The sequence below is a fragment of the Apteryx rowi genome, unplaced genomic scaffold (genome assembly GCF_003343035.1).
Source record: "Apteryx rowi isolate R43461 unplaced genomic scaffold, aptRow1 scaffold_24, whole genome shotgun sequence".
Classification (NCBI taxonomy): Eukaryota; Metazoa; Chordata; class Aves; order Apterygiformes; family Apterygidae; genus Apteryx; species Apteryx rowi.
This window is the reverse complement of record NW_020448752.1, coordinates 1,138,205-1,143,800: the sequence shown is the minus strand read 5'-3', so window position 1 is coordinate 1,143,800 and position 5,596 is coordinate 1,138,205. Positions and strand designations below refer to the sequence as shown.

Sequence of the window (5,596 nt, the reverse complement as noted above, 5' to 3'; positions counted from 1 at the left end):
CCGCTGCCCCCGAGGCCGCGACCCCCTCGCTGCAGCCCCGGGGCTGGGGCTTTGCAGCCGGCTGCTGCTCCCGTGGACGGCGGGACGGGAAGTGATCCTGCCCCTCGCGCGACGCAGGGCGCCCGGGGGCACGGACGCTGCGGCTGGACGCCACGAGGGCGAAGGCCGGGGATGCGGCGTGGGAGAGGGAGCGGGGAGTCCCCGGAGGCGGCGCAGGTAGGAGCCTGGGCGAGCGGCTCGCCTTCTGCGGCCTGCGCTAGCCCTCGCCAGCTCCTGCCAGCGCGGGCTCAAAGCCCGCGGGGAGACGGGTAGCCTGGCCGAGCCCTGCGCCGCCCTCGCAGGTGGGCAGCAGCCCCCAGCGTAGCCGCTTCGCAGCTGCAGCGTCTCGTGTTCTTGCGCTGCAGCTGCTGCTGTCAAGGCCGGGGGTCCCAGGCAGCCCCCTCGGAGGCTTTCTACAGCGATTCCCGCTGCGGCTTCCCGCTCCCGGCTGCGACCGCCGGGAAAAGTGGCTTCCCCCAAGCGCTTTTGTCTAAGTAAGGGTGAGTCCGGGAGGAAGCCCCAGTGGCTCTGGTGTCGGGGCGGGAGGAGAGCTGCTGTCCCCAAGGAGACAGTTCAGGTCTCCTTGGCTGCGGAGTCCAAGGATGATCCCGAGGAAGGGACAGGAGGGGGCAGTGTGTGCTCAGGCTCGGAGGAAGGGCAAGGAAACGCAGAGCAGCAAGGCTGCGTGAAGCCCCTTCCCCTAGAGAGGTGCCCAGCACAGAGCCTCGGTGGGTCTGGTGCTCYAGTCCATCCATGGAGCAGCGAACGGCCTAGCTTAGTGCACGCTGCTGCCGGGGYGCCTTGTGAGCAGGGCTTGATGCTCTTCACTTTCATTTCCTGGACCCTGCTTCAGGATCGACTACTCGGCAACTGGCCTGCAACGTGACCCGAGGGGCGAAGGCGAGTGGTGAGAGTGCAAAACAGCTGGCTGCAACCTGGACCGTCCCGGGAGCAGGTGAGCAGCATGGATGCTTGGTTCCACGCGGACGTGTGGAGCTGGAGCTGACCCCGCTGCGCAGAGGAGCCCTTCCAAGCAGGCCCCCACGGGAAGCAGGCTGTGTGGAGCCTGTCCTGGGCCACTGGGAGCTGACAAGCGCAGGAGAACCTTCTCCCAGCAGTGGGCAGCACCGGAACGGGCCAGGCCAACAGCAGCTCTTGGGCTTGGAGGTGCTTGAACGCCTCTGGCACCCTGGAGCAGGTTCTGACCCGGAAAGGAGCAGCTCTGTGGCCTGGCTGAAGTGGGGTCAGCGGGGCTGGAAATGGAAGTTACGTTTCTAGTGGGAACGTTTCTCTTTTCACAGGTAAGGCTGACCAGACATGGGTGTGTGCGGGGTCCCCTTCTCCCAGTGAGCTGCTCCCTGGTCCTACTTCAGGGTGTGGGGACGTGGCCCCTGCTGAGCAGGTAAGAGCCGGCTGTGTGCTGGCACTACTGCACATGGTTCACCCTGTGGTTTGGGCCAGGTGTGCTGAGGATGGGAGGTGACCGGGTGAGCTGAGAGCCTGGGGCTGCCRGTTTCTGTGCTGGCGCTTGAGCTAGTTCAAGTCCCTGGTGCTTACAGAGGACCTTGGGCGTTTGCTGCATGGCTCTGCAGCCTCCCCTGTGCGTAGGGAGCTCTGCAGGCTTCTGCCCATTACATTTCTCGCAAGGGACTCTGTTGAAAGCTGCACACCCTCTGTGGCTTGTGCTGCTGCCGCTTTTATACATCCTGACGTATTGGAAAAGGTCCCCGGTATGTGGTCAGCGGAGCCTGTAGCAAGGTGAGGCCAAGTGAGGTCTCCTACCTGCAAAATATATAYGTGCGTTTGCCAGCAGTCTCAGGGCCAGGCCGTTCTGGGGGCTGGAAATTGCTCGCTGACGAGCGTAYGGTGGCTCCCCCGGCCGGGCAGCCCTGCCGCGACTGGCACGTCCTGGCAGCGGTGGCGGGGACGCGGGGCTTGTGCTGCTGGCTGGGCTGCCAAGGTGGGAGGCTGCTCTGGCGCGCGGAGCAGGGCGAGCAGGGCTCGCCGAGCCCACGGGGAGCTGGTGTCGGCCTCCGCAGGGTGTGCGGACGGGCCGTGAGGCTGTGTGGCTCCTCGGTGCCCTCCCCTCCCCTGGGCTGCCTGCGGGGACGGTGCTGGGGCCGCTGCCCCGGGGGCCGGGCTATAGGGGACTGCGTGGGGGCAACCGGCCCCCCTGCGGCACGCTGACGCCCTGCCGCTGCCAGCCTGCAGGCGACGAGCTGTCCCGGGAGCTGGAGCGCGTGAAGAGCGAGCTGGAGCGCGTGAAGAGCGAGCTGGGTACGTGGTGGGGCTGGGGGACATGCACGGTGCGGGTGACACCCCCAGCGCCATGCCCGGGGCCTGCAGCCCTGCAGGATGCTGCCCGCCGCAGCGAGCAGGATCCGGCCCCGGCACCGACTTGCCTGCCGCCCCCAGCCGACAGAGCTGCCCAGTGCGAAGCCTATCGGCGGACCGTCGCCTGCCTGCGGGCTCGGCTCAGAGCGGCAGGTACGTTCCCCCGCCGGCGATGCTCTGCTGATCCGGTGTCACCGAGCGCTGCCGGACAAGAGGGCTAAAGCGGGTGGCAGGTGCTGAAGGCAGAGGAGCAGCCGTGCTTCGATGCTGCCGTTGTTCCCCAGGAGCGTGGCCGGATGATGCAGTGGGGGACGAGACCGGGGTCTCGGGGAGGGACTGACACCTGGCACGTGGGGACAGCCGCGCCGCAGCGGCTTGTCCAGGCGCCTGAGCAAGCTGCTGTGGGCCAGTGACAGTTGTGGAGCTGCTGCATGAATGAAACTTTTAAATTCCTTATATTTAAAATAAAGGTCTCTTTTTGCAGTGTGGCTTGCTCTCCGCTGGGATAGGGCCAGCGGCGCGGGCTGCCGCCGCTTTCCAAAGGGCCAGGCGGCGAGGGCAGGTCTGTTCCAGGCGGCAGCTGCTTCCAGGTGTGCTTGCAGGGAGGAGGAGGAGGAGGAGGAGGGTGGTGGTGCTGGACCGAGGCCTGGGGTGGGAAGCCGTCCCAGGCAAAGGCTGCTGCTTCCTCCCAGCCCTGGCAGGGCACTTGGATGCGCGATGGCGGCAGGCAGCTGCCTGCTCTGAGCGATCCCTCTGCCCCTCGCCGAAAGGGGGTGTCAGCCGGGCCCTTTGCTGCAGGGGGAAGTCTCTGCCTTAATCCCTCCGGGTGCTGGAGGCGGCAAGAGCTGGCGCTGCTTCGCGGGGCGCTCGGCTCCCGCAGCGGCCAGCCGCTGTTTGCCGTTTGAGCCGATGGCTCTTGCCAGCGTGCAGGGGAGCAGCGCTCGGGACTCGCTTCCTCCCAGTCCTGCCTGCCGGCGCCGGGTGCGCTGGGCGGAGGGGCTGCAGGGCTGCGGGGCCCTGCTCTCTCGGCGGTAGGTTGGCACAGGCGCCTCGTCCCGCTGCCTGGCGTCTGGGTGAGGCCCCGGCAAATGCTGCTGTAGGACGCAGGCGGCGAGGGCCCCGGGGCCGGGCCAGGAAGCGCAGCGCGTTCCCGTACCCGCCGTCGCAGGCTTGCTCGCTTGGCTGCTGCCGCACGCTGCAGGCAGCGCCCCTCTCCCTGGCGTCCCGCGACCGCTCGCGGGGGCCGGCAGCGCTGGGCTGCTCCCTGCTCTGGCTCCCGCCGCCAGCAGACGATGGGGCTCCGGGGGGGCCGATTCGGATCTGCTCCTGCGGGGTGTTTGGCCTCGTCTCTGGCCTGGAGCTACGTCCTAGCCGTGCTTCCGCGAAACCCCTCCTTAATGCTGGCTCTGCAGCCTGCCCTGCCGCCGGCYGCCCGCTGCAGCTCCTGTTGGGACGTGCGCTGGGCCCGCTCCGTGCCTCCACCTGCCCCCAGCCCTGGGCCTGTGCCGCTGGATGGAGGCCCTGAACGGGGCAAGGAGCGTCACGCTGGGAGGTGGGGATGGGGCACTGGGAAGAGGGATTTGGAGCTGCGTGTGAGGTCTGGGAGCGGCTGGGCGGGAGGCTCGGAGGGTTTGGCCTAATCCCTGCCGTATCTGTGCGGCAGCGTCGCGGGAAGCAGGAATGAAATGCCTTTCGCTGGCTGTCCAGTGGCTTCGTCCTGCTCCGGGCTCGGGTGCCTGCTCCTTGCCCCATCCGAGGGCAGGCGGGAGCAAGAAGGTTTCTTGCAACAGGCAGGGCTCGGTGTCACCCTGCCCACGGTGCGCTGGGCTGCAGCGTCCCTCGGCAGAGCCGTTCCCACTTCTCCCCGTGCCCAGGCTGCCGGTGCAGCCCCAGGAGAGCAGCTTGGGCAGCACCGCTGCCCGTGGCACCGGCTGTGGCCCAGCCTGGGGAGGTCACTGCARGCTGCTGGCGGTTCGGCGAGGCGAGGGGGGGATTTCCTCCACCTTCATCTTGAGCTCACTTCCTYCCTAGCAGGGCGCGCGCGGCCGGGGAGGGCAGGGGCGTCACTGGGATGCAGTTCATTTATCCGTGCGGGGCCGGAGAGCGAGAGGAACGTCTGCATCACGGCCCGGCGGCTGCTTTCGCAGGATGCTGCCGGGCCCTTTCCATCGCCTCGAGCCCGTGACGGGGCCRAGCGGAGCCTTTTGTCTCCTCCCCGCGGGGCTCCGCGCGGGAAGCCTGTTGCTGCCAAGCGGCTGGCGCGGAGGCTTGCCTGCGCTGGCAGGCAGCTGCCGGCTTGCTGCCTGCCTTTGCTCTGCCTCACAGCGGGCTGCTCGGCGCGGGGGGGCCGCGTTGCATCAGAGCGGGTTTCGAGGAGGCCGGTCTCAGCCTGCGCTGTGCGCTGGAGGGGAGGGTGCCGACTCGTGACTCGCCCCTGACTCCGGGCCCTCTGCAAGGGGAAGCTGTTCCCGCGCYGGGCGCTTTCCCAATGCTGGCACTTCCCAGCACGCAGAGCTGCCTGTTGCTCACCGAGTTTCTCCGTCTTGCGAGCGGYGAGGATGCTGCCCGGCACGGTGCTCCTGCGCCTCGGCTGGCCTCCCCCGGGCCACCGTGCCGGGGGGCTGCGCCTGCCTGCTGCGCCCCAGCCTCACTCCGAGCCCTGGAGCAGGCTGCATCCTCCCAACACGGAGAGCCGAGCCCGTGGGAGGGCTGTGTTTGCGCTCYGGGAAACCTCTCCCTCCTCGTCCTTTCCCTGGGGGGAAGCGTGGCTGGTGCCGCTGTTYGCATTTCCCCCTCGCTTTGGCCTCAGATGCTGCAGGGCCACGGCGGGAGCGCTCCCTGGGGTGCCAAGCCGTGCCGGGCCGACCCGGCCGCATGGGCTGCCATAAAGAGATGCAATCTATGTCTTAAAAAAAAAATGTGTATATATATATAGAGAGAGAGAGAGAGAGAAAAAAAAATATATATATATATATATTTTGACTTAAAAAAGGGTGGTGGCTGCAGGCAGCAGGAACGGCCTGTGCCGCCGGGAGCTGGGCAGCCCAGTAGGGATGCGGGGACCCTGGAGCTGTCCTGCACGGCTGGACGGCACCAGCACCGGGGCCAGGACCTTGGCCGGGATGGGCTCGCCGGGCCGGGCCGGTCTCGCCGCTGGGGCCGCACCGGGGTCGCCGGAGCCCCCGCACCGGGCTCCGCTGCGGGCGCGGGGAGGCGCCGGTGC

General features: G+C 68.0%; 1 protein-coding gene across 8 annotated transcripts in view; it reads left to right on the top strand.

Annotated features, from left to right (window-relative positions):
- The first annotated feature begins 19 nt into the window (after window positions 1–19).
- Window positions 20–5,596, top strand: part of SLC7A3 (solute carrier family 7 member 3) — a 12,580-nt gene continuing 7,003 nt past the window's right edge. Inside the window, exons 1-4 of one of the 8 annotated variants that reach the window (XM_026066341.1) lie at window positions 20–216; window positions 405–539; window positions 893–1,441; window positions 2,244–2,526. The gene's annotated coding sequence lies outside the window, so the exon portion shown is untranslated. Of the gene's footprint in view, window positions 217–404; window positions 1,442–2,243; window positions 2,527–5,596 lie in introns of those variants that run through there. The other 7 variants (XM_026066346.1, XM_026066344.1, XM_026066342.1 and 4 more) reach the window with 7 other exon arrangements.